Raw genomic sequence first — 22,929 nt, 5'->3', positions numbered from 1 at the left:
GCATAGAGACCCCGTGTATAGAGACCCCGTGTATAGGGACCCCGTGTATAGAGACCCCGTGTACAGAGACCCCGTGTACAGAGACCCCGTGTATAGAGACCCCGTGTACAGAGACCCCGTGTACAGAGACCCCGTGTACAGAGACCCCGTGTACAGAGACCCCGTGTACAGAGACCCTGTGTACAGAGCCCTGTGTATAGAGACCCTGTGTATAGAGACCCTGTGTATAGAGACCCTGTGTATAGAGACCCTGTGTATAGAGACCCTGTGTATAGAGACCTTGTGTATACAGACCCTGTGTATATGGATCGCCCCCAGGCGCAGGGCAGTGGGGTACTCGGTACCGGGTCCCTCTGTCACGGTTCTGGGGATGTCACGGTGGCCTGACCCGGTCCGTGGCCCTTCTGAGGGGCGCCCAATTAAAGGGAGTAGTTTGTCAAGTGTTCGTGACGCCACCTGTGGTATTCGGTCAGGGTGACCGACGCTGCTAGGGGGTCCGCTGGGGTGATGGAATGGCAGCTAGATGGTATACCTTCCCACAGGTGAAGTATGTCCCCAGGGCTTCCCTTGATGAGTAGGTGGTAATGGTGGATGTTGTAAGGTGCGATGAATAACGAGGACACAAAGGTTGCAGTCTCTTTACCTTTTACTGAAGACTTCAGGGTCCGCAGTCCAGAGTACCGCTCACAGGGCTGGCTGAGTCCGGCCAGTCTGAAGGCAAATCCAGAGTTCCCTTTGCAGGTGGAAATCAGTAGCCTTCCTACTAGCGCCTGTGTGTTGTAGTACTTCCCTGCTGAGCACCACGGGATAGTCCTCACAACTGTCGTGTATGTTTCTGATGTTCTTTCTCTGTAGTGAGTAGTGTGAGTAGTGTAGTGTGTGACTGTGATACCTGGTCAGGTGAACTCCTTTAGTACCATCAGACGTACCATTACTCCCCCTGGTGGAAGAGCGACAATACTGCAACGACCAGGACTCTGGGGTGCTGCATATACAGACACTTTGTACAGAGTCCCTGTGTATACAGACCCTGTGTATACAGACCCTGTGTATAGAGACCCTGTGTATAGAGACCCTGTGTATAGAGACCCTGTGTATAGAGACCCTGTGTATAGAGACCCTGTGTATAGACCCTGTGTATACAGACCTTGTGTATCGAGACTCTGTATCGAGACCCTGTGTATAGAGACCCTGTGTATATAGCCGTTGTGTACAGACCTTGTCTATCGAGACCCTGTGTGTACAGACCCTGTGTATACAAACCTTGTGTGTACAAACGGTGTATACAGACCTTGTGTACAGACCTTGTGTATTGAGACTCTGTGTATCGAGACCCTGTGTATAGGCAATGTATATGGAGACCCTGTGTATGGAGACCCTGTGTATGGAGACCCTGTGTATAGAGACCCTGTGTATGGAGACCCTGTGTATCGAGACCCTGTGCGTACAGACCTTGTGTGTACAGACCGTATATACAGACCTTGCCTATCTGACCTTTCCCGGCGCCAGCGCATTGCAGTACTTTGCTCTGCCCTCAACAGGGCAGACAAAGTACGCCTGCGCTGCAGCCGCGGCGCGAGGACTAGAAGAGGACGTCATGGAATGAAGATGGGAGGCTCCGGCCCGGACCTGAGACGCCCATCGGACCCGGACCGCCCCTGGGTGAGTATAATCTAACGTCTTTTTCTCATCTTTCAGGTAACATCGGGGGCTTATCTACAACATTACAGAATGCTGTAGATAAGCCCCTGATGACGGTGGGCTTACCTCACCATCGATTTTGGGAGTGACAGGTTCGCTTTAAAAAAAAAAATAATAGACTGATAGCGGTTTCTCAAGGTTTCTCAAACAGTTAAAATGAACAGCACATGGTTATGCAAATTGCCTCAAGGAGAAACCTTACCCCTTAGACCCCAGCACATGGTTGGCATCCGAGTGATGGCGTTTTTTACATTTTTTTCACGTACCCTGAGTTCTGCATTGATGAGATTGATTTTTGATTCAGATCAATATCGGACGTGTTTTGGTTACGAAAGTGCACGGACATAGGCTGCAATAGGTGTGTGTTGAATCTGCAATGAACACTGATAGAACTCGTACGCTAAGCTCTGACGTGTGGATGAGGCCTAATGTCTGTTTTTGTCGCTTTATAGGTCTGCGCCCTTTGGACACATATAATTTTGAATAAGCCCTTTAGCCTTCTTGATCCTTATTAGTGATGAGTGAATATACTCGTTACTCGAGAGTTCTGGTGCATGCTGGGGGGTCCTCCGAGTATTTTTTAGTGCTCGGAGATTTACTTTTTAGCGCCGCAGCTGAATGATTTACATCTGTTAGCCAGCATAAATACATGAGGGGGTTGCCTGGTTGCTAGGGAATCCCCACATGTACTTATGCTGGCTAACAGATGTAAATCATTCAGCTGCAGCAATGAAAACTAAAACTCCGAGCACTAAAAAATACTCGGAGGACCCCCGAGCGTGCACCAGAACTCTCGAGTAACGAGTATATTCGCTCATCACTAATTTATGTCTCCCCATCATCCGCAGCTCTGGCTATGTACGGCAATTCTTTCTCTTTCTGCGGTCATGGTGATGGTGGAATTATAGAAGATGCTGATGATGACCGCCACTACTCTGTGTTTAGCGTTAGGGCTTGTTCCCAAATTTTCCTAATTTTTACTATGAATTGAATTCTACAAAACGCTGTAAATCCACACCATATCACCTATATATACTACTTGTGGATTTGGCTGTGGATACATAATAAAATCTGCAAGAGTGTTTGTTTTTTTTCCCGTCACATGTGGATATATCTATAAAGAAACTATGTCATCAGACAGTATAAGACCCGGTATACTGAATATGCATGCTTTATTTATTCATATTTATTTATATCGCTTTTAAAGTTGATTTATGTGGACATTTTATTTTTATTCATATTTTGACATTTAAAATATTTTTACAAAATTGATACATATAGACTTTTCATTCTTTGGAGGAAGGCCGGGGTCACACTACCGTAGAATACGGATTATTGCTATGAGATAAAACATCACATAGCACTCGGACCAGTGTTAATCTATGGGGCAGCTCACATCATGCGATTTTACGCGTATATCACCCGAGTCTCGCCAATGCAAGTCTATGGGTGCGGACCATCAGTGTGACTTGCGAGAAATCCACAACCACTTCCCTCATTTCAGCCCATTGAGCCATTAAATTCATTGGGGAAAAGCAGAGAAATGTAAAGCCATACGCATATCATACGGATACATAGATGCGAGGAAATCTCATCATTGCATTGCAAACGCATTACACACGGATGACCATACGGAGAACATTGTGCGACTCTCGGATGAGAGAATCGGAACGATTTTTCATACGTTAAGTGTGACTCCGGCCGAATACATACTATATCCACCACAAACATAAAAATCAACAATAAGGGCTGATGCATACGATTGTAGTAATCGGAGGAGTCCCATCCGTCGTTTTGATTGATATCACTTGTCCCCATGTTATTTTATGGGGACGTGCACATGTCTGATTTTTTTTCTTGGTCCAAGGGAAAAGATGGCAGCATGCCTCCGATCTTAGCCATTCATATCTATGGGTGTGTGGAAAATATTGAACTGCACTCGGATGACATCACAATGTGATTAGCATAATTTACCCGATTTTCTCGGATGAGAGAAATCGGTCCTGTGACCCTAGCCTGACAGTGATATGTAAATACGGCTGAAAGGGCTCTGGGCGGAGCTAAGCCCTTCCAGTTTCTCGGCTCCCTGCTCCATTGTCAGCCTAACACCACTCTTCACTTACATGATTACTCTTTAGAGCTGTTACTAGAAAGGTTGGTAGCGGGGAATACAAATTAATCTTTCACACAAACTACATGAACACAGGGTGCCTTTCTCTGCCAATCTGAGGCTAGGTCATCAATATTAGATGCCCAGACCCCACTTTAAAATGAATCTGTCAGCAGGTTTTGCTACCTTATCTGAGAGCAGCCTGATTTAGGAAAGAGACCCTGATTCCAATGATGTATCACTTAGATTACAGGGTGCAGCTGTTCTGACACAGTCAGTGTTCTTAGATGCAGCATAGCTGAGAAAGTTAACCCCACCCACATCATGCACTCTATATACAATGTCTATAGATGGTGAGCTGCTTATCACAGGAGGGGTGTGGTCAAAGTACCAGTCATGTGCACCTCAGATCTGGCAATGATAATCTCCTAGTGATAAAACCTTCACTGTAAGTAAACAGCACCCTGCTTGATAAGTGCCATAGTGTTGATTTCAGTGTTTCAACCCCTACCTCCTGCTGTCCTCAGATTACCTAGCAAAAACCTGCTGACAGATTCCCAGCTCATAGTAGAGTGATACTCAGGTGTTCCACCTAATTGTGACCTTGTAGAGCAGATAAGTGAGACGCCGTTCTGCCCATATGATATCAGGCCTGTGGCCAGTGATTAGTCACAACCATAAGTGCCATCCCTGGTAATGTAATCGGTCTGGACAGCTGAAGGCTGAAATTCCTGGACTGTGATCTCCTCATTTTACACGGTCACTATGTGTCTCATCTGAAAGATATGATCCCTCTGATAAATGTGTGCGAGCTGAGAGCTTTTCATTTTTCTCTAGTTGCCATTCTGCATGATTGAAGTTTATTGGCCGGACGACGGACGCTACATATTTGTTATCAGTGCTACATAAAGACTAAATTGATGGTTATAGCAGAGAGAGAACACACATAGGTCTGACTCGGAGGGTCCAGTAGTGGGCTTCTGATAGACAATAGTGGCATAGCGCACAGTATAGCAGTAGCGTCCGGACACCGCCACTTTTGTGTTTCATGCCTTGAGTTTGGATTGAGAAATGTTATAAAGCAAAGTGAATTCCTCTGTAACTGATAAGCGAGTATTTGATAAGACTTATACTTTGTGTGTTTTTATGTATCTTTTATTTCTTCTTTCTGTGTTTAGGTTGTTGATGGATTATACAGTAATGTGCAATGTGGTCGTTCCAATTATCTATTGCAGGGGTGGGCAATGAATTGTCCCAAGGGCCACATAAGATACTGTGACTGTTGTGGAAGGAAGAAACCAACCGGCCGATCTTAATTCTGCTTATTATTGTGTTATATTAATTTTTCTCACTTAATATTGAGTAGAATGAAGTCTGCTGTCTCACGGCTTCTGGTAGTACAAGTTGCGAGAGGGCTTATTGTTAGATGTAGCTTTACCTGTAGGAGCTCATCAAAACCACATAATCTATTGCTTTCTATAAAGTTTATATAAAACAGGAAATCTCACTGCTTTGGTTATTCAGCCTTGTACCTTGATCAACAGCTCCCAATACACTATGAGGCTCCACAGTCCCCACTCATATTATCATGTTACACACATAGCATTGTCGTCACACAGCCCCTCAAACAGTATGATGTCCCCTCAAACAGTATAATGTCTCTACACAGCCCACCCATTCAGAATAATATGTATACACATCTTTACACAGAATTATGCCCCCCGACACACACACACTGAAAATGATGCCCCTACCCAGCTCTCTTACACAGCCCCTCAAACAGCATGATGTCCCCACACAGCCCCCTACACTGTATGATACCCCCACAAAACTTCACCACACAGTATTATGTAGAGAGTAGTATCATTATGTGACATTCCCACAGCCAACCATGCAGAATGATATCCCCACACAGCCCCATTACACAGTAAGATGTCCCTACACAGCCCCCACTCAGTGATGTCCCCACACGGCCCCCTAAAACACAGTATTGTCCCCACACAACCCCCTTACAAAGTATTATGTCTCCATGCAGCTCCCCCATTCAGAATGATGTCCCCACACCATTCCCTAACATAGTGTTATATCCCTGTGCTGTTCAGTTTATTCTGATAGACTTTCAGCCATACATGGACATTTATGTAATGCTAATATACCTAGTTCTATCATCCATTGTATTTGTTATACTTTGCTGCCATCTACTGGCCATTGCTGTATTACACTGTAATATTTGTTATGGCACTTCCCATAATACATCTCTGTCTATAGCTCCTCCTATTTTCTTCCTTCTCTTCCTGTTTTGTACTCCGTGCCATCTTGGAACACACATGTGCTGCAGAGCTGGAGAAAGGATTCTCTTGTTACCTCTAACCTGGAGCTTCTAGTATCTCTAATCTGGTGCTTCTATAACAGCTCTAATCTACAGTCCTCACTCCTACCTCATCTTCATTCCTTCATCTTCCCTGACTTCTCATCTCATCAAGGTACTGTAAATAAAGTCTGTTGAATTTATCACTGTATCATCCTTTCGGATCACCACGCGCAGCTGATAGGGTCTGGGAGCACAGGTTGGCGAGTAACGCTGTCCGCCATTGTTTATACAGAGATTCGTGATCACATCCCTCAGACACATCTCATCCACGTATATCGGTGGCAGAATAATCCCCAAAAAGCTCACATGCAGAAAGATGTCCCCACACAGCTTCCTTACATACTATTATGTCCCCACAAAGACCTCTTGCATAGTATTATGTCCTCACACAAACCCCATGCAGAAAGATGTCCTCACACAACCCTGTTACACAATATTATATCCTGACATAGCCCCATGCATAAAGATGTCCGCAAACAGTTCCTTTGCCCAGTATTAGCCCCACATTGCCCCTTACACAGCATTATGCCCCCACACAGCCCCCTTATGCATTATTATGTCAGCCCCCTCCCACAGAATGATGTAAGAAAATAAAACTAAAACTACTCACCTAACCCCATTCACCCAGAGCGCCAGTCTGTATTGTGTAGTGGGGCACTGCTGGTGTACTGTCCTGACGCCATTACGACTCCTGCGCTTTCAGGCGCACAGCCTCAGTGATGAAACGGGAAGCTGCCGGCTTCCTGTTCCATTGTTTGTTCACTGGCATCCCAAGGATGCAGATATCCGTGAAAGTGAGACGCCGGAGGGAGGGTAGCTGTGTGGTGCGGGACATTACTGCATAAAGCCCTTTGTCCTTTTCATCGGGCCACAGCGGATCAGCCAAAATGCCACATTATGGCCTGCGGGCCACACTTTGCTCAGGTCTGATCAATCTGACTATTAGAATTCAGGCAGCAAAGCATGGGGACAGGACCCCACTCCTGACAGCCGAAATGACACACTCAATATTGTGTCTACTGGCTGTGTAGCTGCACATGCTGCTGCCTGTCAATCACTGCGAAGAGGGTGGAGGAAGCTGTTCTCTCATAAATATAATGGTCATATAAACTAGATGGCTGGTGTATCCTTAGATCATCAATATAAAGGTACTGAAACAACCCTTAACCATTTATTGGGTGCTTAAGGAATAGTGGTCCTATAGGTTGTGGTCTAAGGTAGTGAAGGATTTGTGATGAAATTCACAGTGGTCTAGAGTCCAGCTTCTTAACATGTGGTACGTTTACCCCATAGAGGACAGGCCATGTATTCAGGAGCTATTCTCTATGTGTTCATGCAAACTGATTTGGGAAAAAAAAACCTGATAAATCTTGGCCCCAGGATATTCTGCATGTACATTGTCCGAGATGACACTGTAAGTAAACTCAATGAAGGAATTATGTTTTTTTCACATTTTTCTTGTCCTATTATGGCAAATCTACTTGTTTATTTCCCCCTAATAAACATAGACTTTAGTATAAGGGTACTGTCACACAGTGCAATTTTGATCGCTACGACGGTACGATTCGTGACGTTCTAGCGATATCGTTACGATATCGCAGTGTCTGACACGCAGCAGCGATCAGGGACCCTGCTGAGAATCGTACGTCGTAGCAGATCGTATGGAACTTTCTTTCGTCGCTTGATCACCCGCTGACATCGCTGGATCGTTGTGTGTGACAGCGATCCAGCGATGTGTTCGCTTGTAACCAGGATAAACATCGGGTAACTAAGCGCAGGGCCGCGCTTAGTAACCCGATGTTTACCGTGGTTACCAGCGTAAACGTAAAAAAAACAAACAGTACATACTCACATTCCGGTGTCTGTCCTCCGGCGTCTCAGCTTCTCTGCACTGTGAGCGCCTGCTGGCCGGAAAGCGAGCACAGCGGTCACCGCTGTGCTTTCCGGCTATGGTGCTTACACAGTGCAGAGAAGCAGAACGCCGGGGGACAGACACCGGAATGTGAGTATGTACTGTTTGTTTTTTTTACGTTTACGCTGGTAACCAGGGTAAACACCGGGTTACTAAGCGCGGCCCTGCGCTTAGTAACCCGATGTTTACCCTGGTTACCCGGGGACTTCGGCATCGCTCCAGCGCCGTGATTGCAACGTGTGACCGCAGTCTACGACGCTGGAGCGATAATCATACGATCGCTGCGACGTCACGGATCGTGCTGTCGTAGCGATCAAAATTGCACTGTGTGACAGTACCCTAAGACTACTTTCACACATCATTTTTTTTGCCGTCAGGCAGCATCCAGCGAATATTGGAAAAAGCGGATCTGTTGCAAATTGTGAAAAACTGATGTAACGGATCTGGGTTTTTTCCACCAGATCCGAGTATGTGGATCTGCCGGCTATTTTGAATTCTGGGGAGGAGAGAGAGAGACCGACCCCAGAATGGAAAATGCAAGATTTGTTAAAACGGAACCCGTCACCGGATTTCATCATTTTACCTCACGTTTCATCCGTTTTTTGACGGACAGAAAAAACATTCCTATGTCCGTTTTCTTAGGCCGCCGGAAAATTAATTTTCGACGGATCCGGCAAAAAACGGATGAAACGTGAGGCAGTCCAGCGCTAATACAATTCTATGAGAAAAAAAACGGATCCGGCGGCAACTTTTGCCAGATCCGTTTTTTTCAAAATTTGCCGGATTGTGCCTGACGGCAAAAAAAACTGATGTGTGAAAGTAGCCTAAAAAGCTATATAAATCATGTGCATTACATCTATGATTACTTTGTTGCCCACCAATGAAGTTTTGCTGTTCATCGTTCTTGTAAACACATCAGAGCTTGAAAAGAAGATAAAATCGTATAATAAATTCTTCATTTAGATGATGAAGTCACACGGATGGATCCCATTCTAGAGGAAAAGGCGGAAGAAAAGCGTGTAAAAAGTGAATATCATTTTAATTATAGGTTCTCGTCTCCGAGGGAATGTCGGAGAACAACACGTTTAGTAATTAGCAAACAAAAGCGAAATAAGACTTTTAGCCATTTAATTAGATGTTGTTTTGCTTTATTTTTCTATTTAGAGGGAGGAATAAGCAAACATTTGTGTACAAAAAATAAAATCAGTAAAGCCATGTTAGTGCAGTAAATGTGATGTTCAGATAAATCCATTTTCAGAATGGAATAATCAGGAAATATTGTTTAGCGTAGAAGTATGTTTATTGAGAACATTAAGGTAGGCATTGCGGCGTGCATGCTAATTAGCCAGCGTACTGCAGGCTTGATGAGACAATCTATTCACATTAGCCAAGGCAGATAAGCTGTTTATTATTTTCTTTATAGAGGCAATACTTGGAGTTTTCCTTGTACTTAATAATAATCTTTTAATTACTTTTTAAAATGGCCGATAAGCAGATTGCATTTTATATAGTACAAAATTCCAAAATCACATCATCACTTTGAGCCCTATATGGCAAATTCTTTGGCAAGTGTGAAAACAGTTTGTCCTGAAAGCCATATCTACTACTATGAAGCCGACAACTGACTGTACACTTACAGCTTTATAATTCGGATGCTCATCGAAGCAATAAAAAATTTGTCTGAAATGCGGCCTACATACTGTGTCAAATTTCCACAATATCAATCAATTTTCCCATGGTAGATCGCTCTTCTTAAGAAGAATATGACACCTTACGGTTTCATGCACGTTCCGAAGTTCATGAGACCTTTACTGTACCTATGTCAAAACCAACTGTTTTTAGTTTCATAGAATAATTCTCAATAGTTATCGAATAAATTGCTATTGATTGATTAACTAGATGGTAGCCCAATTCTAACGCATCGGGTATTCTAGAATATGTATGTAGTTTATTTATGAAGATTTTAGAATAATACATTGAATACACAAGATTCGGCCAACCGCGACCAATTAGCGAAGCGTGGTTCAAATCCTGTGCCAATTCGTGGCCGGACTGCACCTGTTGCTAATTGTTCATGTCCGGCCACGTAGTATATAGCACAGCCAACGTAGTATATAGCACAGCCCGCGGAGTATATAGCACAGCCCACGGAGTATATAGCACAGCCCACAGAGTATATAGCACAGCCACGTAGTATATAACACAGCCCATGGAGTATATAGCACAGCCACGTACTATATAACACAGCCCACGGAGTATATAGCACAGCCCACAGAGTGTATAACAGCCCACATAGCATATAACACAGCTCACGTAGTATATAACAGCCCACGCACGCAGTATATAACAGCCCACGTAGTGTATAACACAGCCCATGTAGTGTATAACACAGCTCACGTAGTGTATAACACAGCCCATGTAGTATAACACAGCCCACGTAGTATAACACAGCCCATGCAGTGTATAACACAGCCCACGTAGTATATAGCACAGCCCACGTAGTATATAGCACAGCCCATGTAGTATATAACAGCCCATGTAGTGTATAACACAGCCACGTAGTATATAGCACAGCCACGTAGTATATTGCACAGCCACGTAGTATATTGCACAGCCACGCAGTATATTGCACAGCCCACGTAGTATATTGCACAACCCACATAGTGTATAACAGCCCATGTAGTGTATAGCAGAGCCACATAGTATATTGCACAGCCACGTAGTATATAGCACAGCCCACATAGTATATAGTAAAATTACATTTAATACACCGCACACTCTGAGGGTATCATTTGAAAACAAATTTTTGGATTTATTGAAGTGCTATAAATTTATTATTCAACAGTGCAGAGCGACCAGAAGTCAAACTGACGTTTTGACTCCTCCCGAGTCTTTATCAAGTGGTCGCCGAAAAGAACAGAACAAATATAAACAACTGTACAACAAAAGTATACATACAAAGAACATTGTGTTCAAAGTCGTAGCACACAAAACCCGAAGGAGAGAAAGAACAAAAAACATATATATACATATATACATAACATAGCATATTACAGGTATTATATCCTGTCACGGGTGAGAAGAATCCCCCCTTGTTGTAGGTGAAAGCAGCATTCCGCGTGGTTTGGAGGTGATCTCATAAAGTTCAAAGGACGGTAGGTACGAGAAGATACCGAAGTGAAGTTTACCTTAGCAAGGTGAATAGTGGTATAGCATAAATGGTATCCTTGTAGTATATAGAATATCTATAAAGAATAAAGAGTGTTAGTAGGGACCGTAGATGGAAAACAACCTAAATCCAAATATTAGGAAAGTTTACCTTACATAATATTTTGTTAAATAATAGGCGGGTGGCCTTTCTTTATGGTACCGCAGGTATAATCTGTTAGGAATATATAGGATACGGATGTATGATAAAACAAGACACATGGAGGGTCAAATGTAGTAATGGTGTCGGAAGTTGTACCTGTCAGAGCTGGAGAGAGTACTAAATGGTATACTAGTGGCCCAAAACCAATTGCAATAGTCCTGTTGTGCCGCAAGAAGGAACCTATTAAGGATGCACCAGATTAGGGGGGTTTAGGGGTTGTTGCCGATATAGCAGTATAATAGGCAATACTGTGTGGTATTACCTGGCAAAATCTGTAGATAATGAGAGAATTAGCCTCGTAGGGGATGTTCATCACCAGGTGGGTCTGTTGTAACACAGGTATACTCTGTTATAGATGCACCGGGTTAAAACGTGTATACATAGTAGAAAGATAAAAGTAAGGAGCGGTTGTAAAGGATATTACCTTGCACTGCTGTTAATATGGGACTATTGTGAAATTTCTCTGGCAATATAGGTAAATAGGTAGCATTAGCTACGATAGGGCTGTAGGTGGATGACCTCTGCAACGAGATGTATAGTGCAAGTCAGAAACCCAGGTGCTATCAGGTCAAAGTAAATACGGATAGTGCATAGGGAAAGGCATTATGAGACATTACCTCACGATGTGGCTGGTAGGAGACTCCACCTGAGAGTTCTCTGGCAGTAGCAGGGAGTAAATTGCGCAGGTCGCAAAGGGCTGAAGGTAGAGGGCCTCTGTAGGGAAATACATGATATGAACCGGAATCCTGGATGATACCTGGATCATATGCGATATGGGACAGAAGGCTGCAGTTGCATTGGTGGGTCAGAGTATTACCTGGTGGCTGGTGTGTAAGCGGCGCTCCTGCGCCTTGCTGTATAGGCAGGTGCTGTGTGGCGTTCTGTGCCCTGTATTTGAGCGCGGAGGGACCCGCGGCACCGGAAGTGCGTCGTCCGGTACCGGAAGTCCCGCCGCCTGGCATCTGGTGTCCAGTGCGCAGGTGCGAGCGTTGTCAGGGGGACGAAACGCTGTGTATTAGCTGTAGTAATTGCGCCTGCGCTACTGGATTACCGCCGGACTTAAGTATATGTGGGGTTGGTGTACCATGTTAGTAAGCGTCCAAACAGATTATAAATTTTGTCCTATTTAGCTGAGTAGAATTAATAAATGTGGGAACCTTAATTCCATTGTACTGTGGAACCAAATGAAAATAAAATAAAAAATAAAAAATAAAAATTAAAAAATTAAAATAAAAAATTATAGAAAAAAATAAATAAAAATAAAAATAAAAAGAGGAAAGTAATGGAGATAAAAATGGAGATATTAGAAAATAAGAAAACGGAACCAAATGTACTAAAAAGAAAAATAACATGGAAAACAGAATAAAAATTAAAAATTAAAAATGAGAGATGGACAACTTTGATGGAAAAATAGAAATAAAATTAAAAAATAATAAAAATAGATATAAAAAGAAGAAAAAATATATAAAAATAAAAAATAAAAATAAAAATAAATACAAAGAAATGAGAGATTAGGATGATAGCCCCATCAAAGGGGAAGAGGGTAGTCATACCGAGTAGAAATTAGACTCACCACCACGGTCAGCGGGTCTATAGGGAAGGAGAGAAAAAACATGTCAATATCAAGATTAGGGCAGCCAGTCGATTTCCCTATTCAGGCCCTTTGGTGCAAGCGTATCGAGCGTGTAAATCCAGTATGTCTCACGGGATCGAAGTAATTTGATGTGGTCACCCCCCCGTCTCGGTCTAGGCACCTGCTCTATCACCTGAAACTTGAGTTGTGCTACCGTGTGTCTGGCAGCGACAAAGTGTGCAGGTAGGGGGAGCCATGTTTTACCACATCTTATTGTGGATTTGTGGCTTGCCATGCGATCCCTCACATGTTGTATCGTCTCGCCAACATACAGAAGGCCACATGGACACTTGATTAAGTACACTACGAAGTTGGATTCGCAGGTGTAGAAACCCCGTATTGGGAAGGACTTACCAGTTCTTGGATGCGTGATATTGTCTGATCTGATTACGTTGGAGCAGGCAGCGCAATGAAGGCATGGAAACGTACCATGACGGCGTGTACTCAGGAGTTGTTGGGTAAGTTCTGTGCGTGCACTCCCTATGTCGGCCCTTACAATCTGGTCCCTAATGTTTGGGGGTCGTCTTGTACTCATCAGTGCTGGTGTTTGAATAGAGGGAATACTGGGGTAAGCTTTGCCCAGAAGAGGCCAATGCCTTCTGATGGCTGAGTGGACTTTCGGCATAAACGGGTGGTGAGTATGTACAATAGGTAGCTGCTCCTGTTGGAGTTTGGGTAGTCGGTCTTCGTCAGGAGTAGAGGACAGTAACCGTTCCTGTTGTAATAGTGCGGATGGGTATTCTCTGTCCCTGAATTTTTGCGACATAAGATCAAGTCTGGTATGAAGTGTTTCTGGATCCGACACTATTCGTGACACCCTTTTAAATTGGGAGCGGGGAAGACTGTCTTTTGTGGACTTAGGATGACAGCTTGAATACAACAATAAACTGTTACAGTCGGTGGGTTTGGTATGGAGATCAGTGCTCAGTCTACCCTGAGGGTCCTTCAGGACCATGGTGTCGAGAAAGGCTATCTGTGTTGTACTGGAGTTTAATGTAAACTGAAGTTCTTGGAAAATCGAATTGAGATATCTGTGGAAGTCACTAAGTGTGTCTGGGGTGCCCGTCCAGATCATGAAAATATCGTCTATGTAACGATGATATTCAATCGCATGCCGGAGAAAAGACTCATTGTTGTACACAAACTGTTCCTCGAAGAGGTGCATATAGGCATTGGCGTACGCCGGGGCTACATTTGAGCCCATGGCGGTCCCGCGTGCCTGGATATAATAGGAGTCTTCGTATAGGAAGTAATTCTCATAGAGTACTATCCTGAGAAGGTCTAAGCAGAAATTGATGGAGTTATGAGACAAGTCAGATTTATCTAATAGGTCCTTGGTTGCTAGAATGCCCCTTTCGTGTGAAATAGATGTGTACAGACTCTGTACATCCAAGGTGACCAGTAAGCTGGATTTGGGTATTTGTCGGATATTCCTTATAACACCTAGAAATTGGCTAGTGTCCAGGAGAAAAGATCTTGTCCCCTTGACGAGGGGTGTCAGGATTTTCTCCAGGAAGATTGAGAGGAGTGAGAAGACAGAATCCGTAGAGGCCACAATGGGCCTCCCTGGAGGGTTACTGAGGGATTTGTGGATTTTGGGTAGGACGTAGAAAACTGGAATCGTTGGGTGAGGATTTTTTAGGAAGGTTGCTGTTTTGGTATCTATTGTCTTGTTGTTAAGGTAAAGGGTAAGGAAATCCTGTATACGTTGGGAGATCTTAGGGGTGGGGTCCCTAGGAATAGCCTTATAGGTATCTGTGTCCGATAACTGGCGGAGTACTTCCGCATGATATAGAGAGCGGTCCATAACGACAGTAGCTCCCCCTTTATCTGCCGGCTTTATGATTATGCTTTTGTTAGATCGCAAAGATGTAAGAGCATGCTTCTCATCAAGGGTGAGGTTAGTGTGAGTGGGAAAGAACCCAAGTTTTTGTTGGTGAGCGAGAGATTTAATATCTCGATCAATGAGAGAAATCACAGTTTCAGCCGCATGATATGAGTGAGGAGGTGAAAAGGTGCTCGCATTCCGTAAACCCAAGGAAGCAATTGATAAATCTGTTACATTCTCAGGAGAAGTTGAGACACTTGAACTCGCAGTGGTTCCAATGCCAAAATGAGTTTTAAGTCTAATGGATCTATAGAACCTGTTTAGGTCCTTTTCCAACTGGAACGAGTCCCAGTGAGGGGTGGGGCAAAAGGATAAACCCTTTTGTAACACTGATAGTTCCGCGGGGGACAGATTATGGCTTGAAATGTTCATCACCAGGTTGGATGGCTTACCTGGCTGCGTGTTGTCATTCTTTCTCCGCGCCCGTCGGATTGGTCTCCGTGCTGGTATCCTCCCCTGCGACCTTTCCCTAAAAAAGGCGGTCTGGTTGTGCCTACAGACGAGTCGCTGCCAGAGCTGTGTGAATCGAATCTTCTTTGCATAGGGCGTCGTCGCCAAGATGTAAACGTGTTGGAATCGCTCCATCTGTAGACACGGTTGGACAAATAATCGTCGTTGTCCCTTTGGAACTTCTGTCTTTTGCGATCTTGGAGGTTCTTCTGGTGTTCGGTGATGATTTTGTCCGTTTTCTCCTTCAAGGTGGACCATTCGGTAGGAGGGAGGGTAGCTGCTAGTTGACTTTCGGTGGCCTGGATATTTTTTCTAAGTTCAGATATTTCCTTCTGGAGGTACTCCACAGTTAGAACAATAATGTCTAATGAGCACTTGTTGAGTATTTTTTGGTATTTATCACAGTACTCTTGATTATCTGCAAATAGAGTGGGTCGTAAATGACTCCTCAATCCCCTGGGGATTTTGCTTTGGCGATGGTATTCTGCTAAGGTAATACAATGTAGGTCGTAAGAGACCAATTTACGTTTGGTCTTCTCGTAATCCCTGGTCCTCAAGTCAGTTGCTGGTATCTTAAGGAACTCAGCGGAACTGGTAACTTGGGATAGTATGTTCGAGCTAGTAGCTATGTCATAGGCAAAAGTATCGGTTGACATTTGGGAACCCTGTGCAACAACCAAGAAAGCTAGTAAATGGAGAAAAAATTGGTGTGCACTAGGGTTTAGGTAAGGCGAGGTGCAGGTGTAGAGGACTAAAGTATCCCAATACACTAAAATTAAATTTAATACACCGCACACTCTGAGGGTATCATTTAAAAACAAATTTTTGGATTTATTGAAGTGCTATAAATTTATTATTCAACAGTGCAGAGTGCGACCAGAAGTCAAACTGACAACATTTCGACTCCTCCCGAGTCTTTATCAAGTGGTCACTGAAAAGAACAGAACAAATATAAACAACTGTACAACAAAAGTATACATACAAAGAACATAGGATATAATACCTGTAATATGCTATGTTATGTATATATGTATATATATGTTTTTTGTTCTTTCTCTCCTTCGGGTTTTGTGTGCTACGACTTTGAACACAATGTTCTTTGTATGTATACTTTTGTTGTACAGTTGTTTATATTTGTTCTGTTCTTTTCAGCGACCACTTGATAAAGACTCGGGAGGAGTCGAAACGTTGTCAGTTTGACTTCTGGTCGCACTCTGCACTGTTGAATAATAAATTTATAGCACTTCAATAAATCCAAAAATTTGTTTTCAAATGATACCCTCAGAGTGTGCGGTGTATTAAATTTAATTTTAGTGTATTGGGATACTTTAGTCCTCTACACCTGCACCTCGCCTTACCTAAACCCTAGTGCACACCAATTTTTTCTCCACATAGTATATAGCACAGCCACGTAGTATATTTCACAGCCACGTAGTATATTGCACAGCCCATGGAGTATATAGCACAGCCACATAGTATATTGCACAGCCACGTAGTATATTGCACAGCCCACGTAGTATATTGCACAGCCCACGTAGTATATTGCACAGCCCACGTAGTATATTGCACAGCCCATGTAGTATATAGCAATGTGGGCATCATAACCCTGTGATTGCGGTGACCGCAATGCATGGAGCGGTCACCGGGGCATCGCGAGGAGTGGGAAAGGCCTGTTCTGGGGCCGACGGAGGGTGAGTATATAACTATTTTTTAAATTATTTTTAACATTAGATCTTTTTACTATTGATGCTGCATAGGCAGCATCAATAGTAAAAAGTTGGTCACACAGGGTTAATAGCAGCATTAACGGAGTGCGTTACACCGTGGCATAACGCGGTCCATTAACGCTGCCATTAACCCTGTGTGAGCGCTGTCTGGAGGGGAGTATGGAGCAGGCACTGACTGCGGGGAGGAAGGAGCGGCCATTTTGCCGCCGGACGACTGTGCCCATCGTTGATTTGTCGTGGCTGTTTTGCTGCAACCAATCAGCGACTTGGGATTTCCATGACAGACAGAAAGACAGACAGACAGACAGAAAGACGGAAGTGACCCTTAGACAATTATATAGTAGATGACTAACGCATCGGGTATTCTTGAATATGTATGTCCACGTAGTATATTGCCCAGCCACGTAGTATATTTCCCAGCCACGTAGTATATTGCCCAGTGACGTAGTATATTGCCCAGTGACGTAGTATATTGCCCAGTGACATAGTATATTGCCCAGCTACGTAGTATATTGCCCAGCTACGTAGTATATTGCCCAGCCACGTATGACACAGGTTAAAAAATAAAAAATAAACATATACTCACCTTCCGCAGGCGCGTTGTAGCTCTGTCGCTTGTGTGGGGTGCAGGCGGCAGCTTCCGGTCCCAGGGTGTGATGACGTCACGGTCACATGACTGTGTCGCGGTCACATCAGGTCCTTGTTGCGCAGGACCTGTGATGACGTCGCGGTCACATGACCGTGTAGCGGTCACATGACCGTGTAGCGGTCACATGACCGTGACGTCATGGCAGGTCCTTTCCGCGCAGGACTTGTGATGAATTCGCGGTCACATGACCGTGACATCATGACAGGTCCTTCTGCCAGACCATCCTTGCCACCGGAACGTTCCGCTTGCATCGCGAGGAGCGGGAATGGCGGCGTAGGTGAGTATATAATCATTTTTTATTTTTTTTATTATTTTTGACATTAGATGTTTTTACTATTGACGCTGCATAGGCTGCGTCAATAGTAAAAAACTTGGTCACACAGGGTTAATAGCAGCGGTAACGGAGTGCGTTACCCGCGGCATAACGCGGTCCGTTACCGCCGGCATTAACCCTGTGTGAGCGGTGACCGGAGGGGTGTATGCGGGCACCGGGCAGTGAGTGCGGGGAGTAAGGAGCGGCCATTTTCTTCCGGACTGTGCGCGTTGCTGATTGGTCGTGGGCGTTTTGCCACGACCAATCAGCGACTTGGATTCCATGACAGACAAAGGCCGCGACCAATGAATATCCGCGACAGACAGACAGAAAGACGGAAGTGACCCTTAGAAACTATATATATACTAGATGGTGGCCCGATTCTAACGCATTGGGTATTGTAGAATATGCATGTCCGCGTAGTATATTGCCCAGCCACGTAGTATATTGCCAAACCACGTAGTATATTGCCCAGCCACGTAGTATATTGCCCAGCGATGTAGCATATTGCCCAGCGGCGTAGCATATTACCCAGCTACGTAGTATATTGCCCAGCCACGTAGTATATTGCCCAGCCACGTAGTATATTGCCCAGCCACGTAGTATATTGCCCAGCCATATAGTATATTGCCCAGCGACATAGTATATTGCCCAGTCACGTAGTATATTGCCCAGCCACGTAGTATATTGCCCAGCCACGTAGTATATTGCCCAGCCACGTAGTATATTGCCCAGCCACGCAGTATATTGCCCAGTGATGTAGTATATTGCCCAGTCACATAGTATATTGCCCAGCCACGTAGTATATTGCCCAGCCACGTAGTATATTGCCCAGCCACGTAGTATATTGCCCAGTCACGTAGTATATTGCCCAGTCACGTAGTATATTGCCCAGTGATGTAGTATATTGCCCAGCCACGTAGTATATTGCCCAGCCACGTAGTATATTGCCCAGCCACCTAGCATATTGCCCAGTCACGCAGTATATTGCCCAGTCACGTAGTATATTGCCCAGTGACGTAGTATATTGCCCAGTGACGTAGTATATTGCCCAGTGACGTAGTATAATGCCCAGCCACGTAGTATATTGCCCAGCCACGTAGTATATTGCACAGCGACGTAGTATACAGCACAGAGCCACCCCGGTCTGGGGTCTCGCACAGACCGGCACCTGTCAGCAGCAGCAGTCAGGCCGTACAGAGCCGGCAGCACTGGGCACCATGCTCGCTGTGGGGACTGAGGCGCCTCACCTTGGCCGCTCTGCTCCTCCTCCTCCCACGTTACCTTCCCCCTTCCCAGGCTCACAGCCTCGGCTCCCGTGGGGATTCACGCCACCTTCCCGCCGCCCTCTTGTTTTTCCTTGTCTCACTCTCGCGAGATGATGATGTAGCAGTCTCGCGAGACCGCTACTTCATCATCTCGCAAGATCGCAATGCATGGAGCAGTCACCGGGGCGTCGCGAGGAATGGGAAAGGTGCCGGAAGGTGAGTATATGATGATTTTTTTTATTTTTAACATTAGATATTTTTACTATTGATGCCGCATAGGCAGCATCAATAGTAAACATTCGGGGACAAACAGGGTTAATAGCAGCGGTTACGGAGTGCGTTACCCGCGGCATAACGTGGTCCGTTACCGCCGGCATTAACCCTGTGTGAGCGGTGACTGGAGGGGAGTATGCGGGCGCCGGGCACTGACTGCGGGGAGTAAGGAGCCGCCATTTTCTTCCGGACTGTGGCTGTCGCTGATTGGTTGTGCGCGTTTTGCCGCGACCAATCAGCGACTTGGATTTCCATGACAGACAGATGCCGCGACCAATGAATATCCGTGACAGACCGACAGAAAGACGGAAGTGACCCTTAGACAATTAACAAATCGGGTATTCTAGAATATGCATGTCCATGTAGTATATTGCACAGCCACGTAGTATATTGCCCAGCCACTTAGTATATTGGCCAGTCACGTATATTGCCCAGTCACATAGTATATTGGCCAGCCACGTAGTATATTGCCCAGCGACATAGTATACTGCCCAGTCACGTAGTATATTGCCCAGCCACATAGTATATTGCCCAGCGACGTAGTATATTGCCCAGTCACGTAGTATATTGCCCAGTCACGTAGTATATTGCCCAGTCACGTAGTATATTGCCCAGTCACGTAGTATATTGCCCAGTCATGTAGTATATTGCCCAGTCACGTAGTATATTGGCCAGCCACGTACGTAGTATATTGCCCAGCCACGTAGTATATTGCACAGCGATGGAGTATACAGCACAGAGCCTTGTAGTAAACAGAGTTAAAATAAAAAATAAACATATTCTCACCCTCCGAAGGCCCGTTGAAGTCCTGGCCCTGTGCGCGGTGCAGGCGTCAGCTTCCAGTTCCAGGGTGTGATGACATCGCGGTCACATGACTGACGTCATGGCAGGTCCTTCTCGCACAGGCGTCCAGGACCTGTGATGACGTTGCGGTCACATGACCGTGACGACCGCAGGCGGCAGCTTCCGGTCCTAGGATGGTATGCCAGAAGGACCTTCCATGACGTCACGGTCATGTGACCGTGACGTGATCACAGGCCCTGCAAAAAGGACCTTCCATGACATCACGGTCATGTGACAGCGACGTCATGGAAGGTCCTTCTCGCAGGGCCTGTGATCACGTCGCGGTCATGGAAGGTCCTTCGGGCAGACCAACCTGGGACCGGAACCTGCCGCTTGCATGGAGCGGTCACCGTAGCGTCGCTGGGAGCGCGAAAGGCGGCGGATGGTGAGTATAGCAGGTTTTTTTAATTATTTTTAACATGACATATTTTTACTATTTGATTCTGCATAGGCAGTGTCAATAGTAAATAGTTGGGGACACACAGGGTTAATAGCAGCGGTAATGGAGTGCGTTACACCGCGGCCCGTTACCGCTGCCATTAACCCTGTGTGAGCGGTGACTGGAGGGGAAGAGGATTATGGAGCGGGCGCCGGGCAGTGACTGTAGGGGAATAGGGGAGGGACTAATCGGACTGTGCCCGTCGCTGATTGGTCGCGGCAGCCATGACAGGCAGCTGGCGCGACCAATCAGCGACTTGGATTCCATGACAGACAGAGGCCGCGACCAATGAATATCCGGGACAGACAGACGGTAGTACCCCTTAGACAATTATATATATAGATGACTACCACTATGGCTGCTGTTTCTGATGTCTCTAGCAAAAATGGCCAAAACAACTGGTTAGAAAATCTGTTGAACATTTTTACCAAACATAGAACAATACGCAGTCCTCTAATGAATTGGTATTTGGGCATGGATGTCTTGGCTGGAAATCCTGTTTATGGGTAGGCCTTTTAAGGTTTTAGGCCTCATTCAGACATCCAGTTTTTTTTAAATGCGAGTTGTAAACTTGGTTTTCGCTGATAGAACATGTACTCACTATAATGTATAGTGCTATTCACATGTCCGGGAGCCGGAAAACTGTTTATGGAGATATGTCCGTTTTTGTAACACAGATGTCCCTGCTGTCCCTGTCCCTGCTCTACGCTGTCCCTACTCCCTGACACTTCAGTTTACATATTACATTTGTAGCAGTGATAGCCAAGGATCCAGTGCAGACTGCTGTTTGGCCAGGACTGGCAGTGATGTGATGACAGATGTTCCTCCGATTGTTGACCAATTATTCCAGTCACATGACCTCTGAAGTCATCACTTCCGGTCCTAGCTCAAATCACCAATGGAGCCAGCGCTGAATCCAGGTACCAGGGCTTACCTACCCTACCTATTTTTAATATTTTAAAGCTATCCCTGTTGCCCGTAATTTTTTCAGGTCTAGCAAACACTTTTATCTGACAAGTGGTTATTCCAAAAAATCTGCTAATCTGAAACCTCCAATAGAGAACTTTAATATGATTTGGAATATTCCAATGTCGAAAGCAGAGGACTTTACCTAGAAAACCAATTGTAAGATAGCATTAGATTTTGTATTAATATTTTCCTTTGGGCTTCTGGTGTTCCTGAAGGGTATCTGTCATTAAAGTCTATTACTTCTGTATGACCTCTAACAATCAAAAATGTTAATGACCTGACCCCACTCAAGTCCTGCTAAATGCTCAATTCTTGTTATGTTTATTAAACTTCGAAATATCAGAACTTCTTGAAACGTTCAAGATCTTTCATGACTTTGGTATATGTATGTTCACTCTGCTCAAATTAGATCACCCTCTATTTTTGGCTGCGAAGACACAGTATAATCTATCTCCAGCCTTTTCTGTTCACTGAAAGCACTAAGTATACTTGATGTCCATAAATATGATAGGTCAAGATCAGCCATCTTCTTATTGCTCGCAGAGAGCAGATGAGTCAGTTGACTTTCGTATGCTTGTTATAAAACATCTAAAATTGTTCCTCGGTGATCAGTTTCTCCTTCAGTTTCTATTTCTGTCCCTGAAAAATTAGATGCAGAAACATTTTGATAATTTCATAAAGTGGAAGGGAAAAAATAGCAAAATGAGGTATCAGATCGTAATGTCTTTATTGGCTCCAATCATATTTATGACAAGAAGCACTTCAGTACCGTAATTCTCAAGAGCTTTAATTAGCACATGATAGCCATGACTTTGTGAATAACTACACCTCATCTTCATTATACTAATGATTTAATTTTCCTTAGACCTTTTGAGAAGAATTTCTTTCGGGAAGGTAATGTGTGCTGACATGCATTTAACTCCTCTAGTGTTGGATCTCATGGTTGAACAACTTTCTGTCAACATGGCTAAAATTGAAAAGGTTAAATCTTTTCTACCTCAAGTCACAATGTT

General features: G+C 44.6%; 1 protein-coding gene across 1 annotated transcript in view; it reads left to right on the top strand.

Moving 5' to 3' along the window:
• Window positions 1–22,929, top strand: part of CCDC60 (coiled-coil domain containing 60) — a 329,554-nt gene that overhangs the window by 592 nt on the left and 306,033 nt on the right. The window lies entirely within an intron of this gene.

The sequence above is a fragment of the Ranitomeya variabilis genome, chromosome 1 (genome assembly GCF_051348905.1).
Source record: "Ranitomeya variabilis isolate aRanVar5 chromosome 1, aRanVar5.hap1, whole genome shotgun sequence".
Lineage (NCBI taxonomy): Eukaryota > Metazoa > Chordata > Amphibia > Anura > Dendrobatidae > Ranitomeya > Ranitomeya variabilis.
The sequence above is the reverse complement of the archived record's forward strand: the minus strand, read 5'-3'. Positions and strand labels throughout refer to the sequence as shown.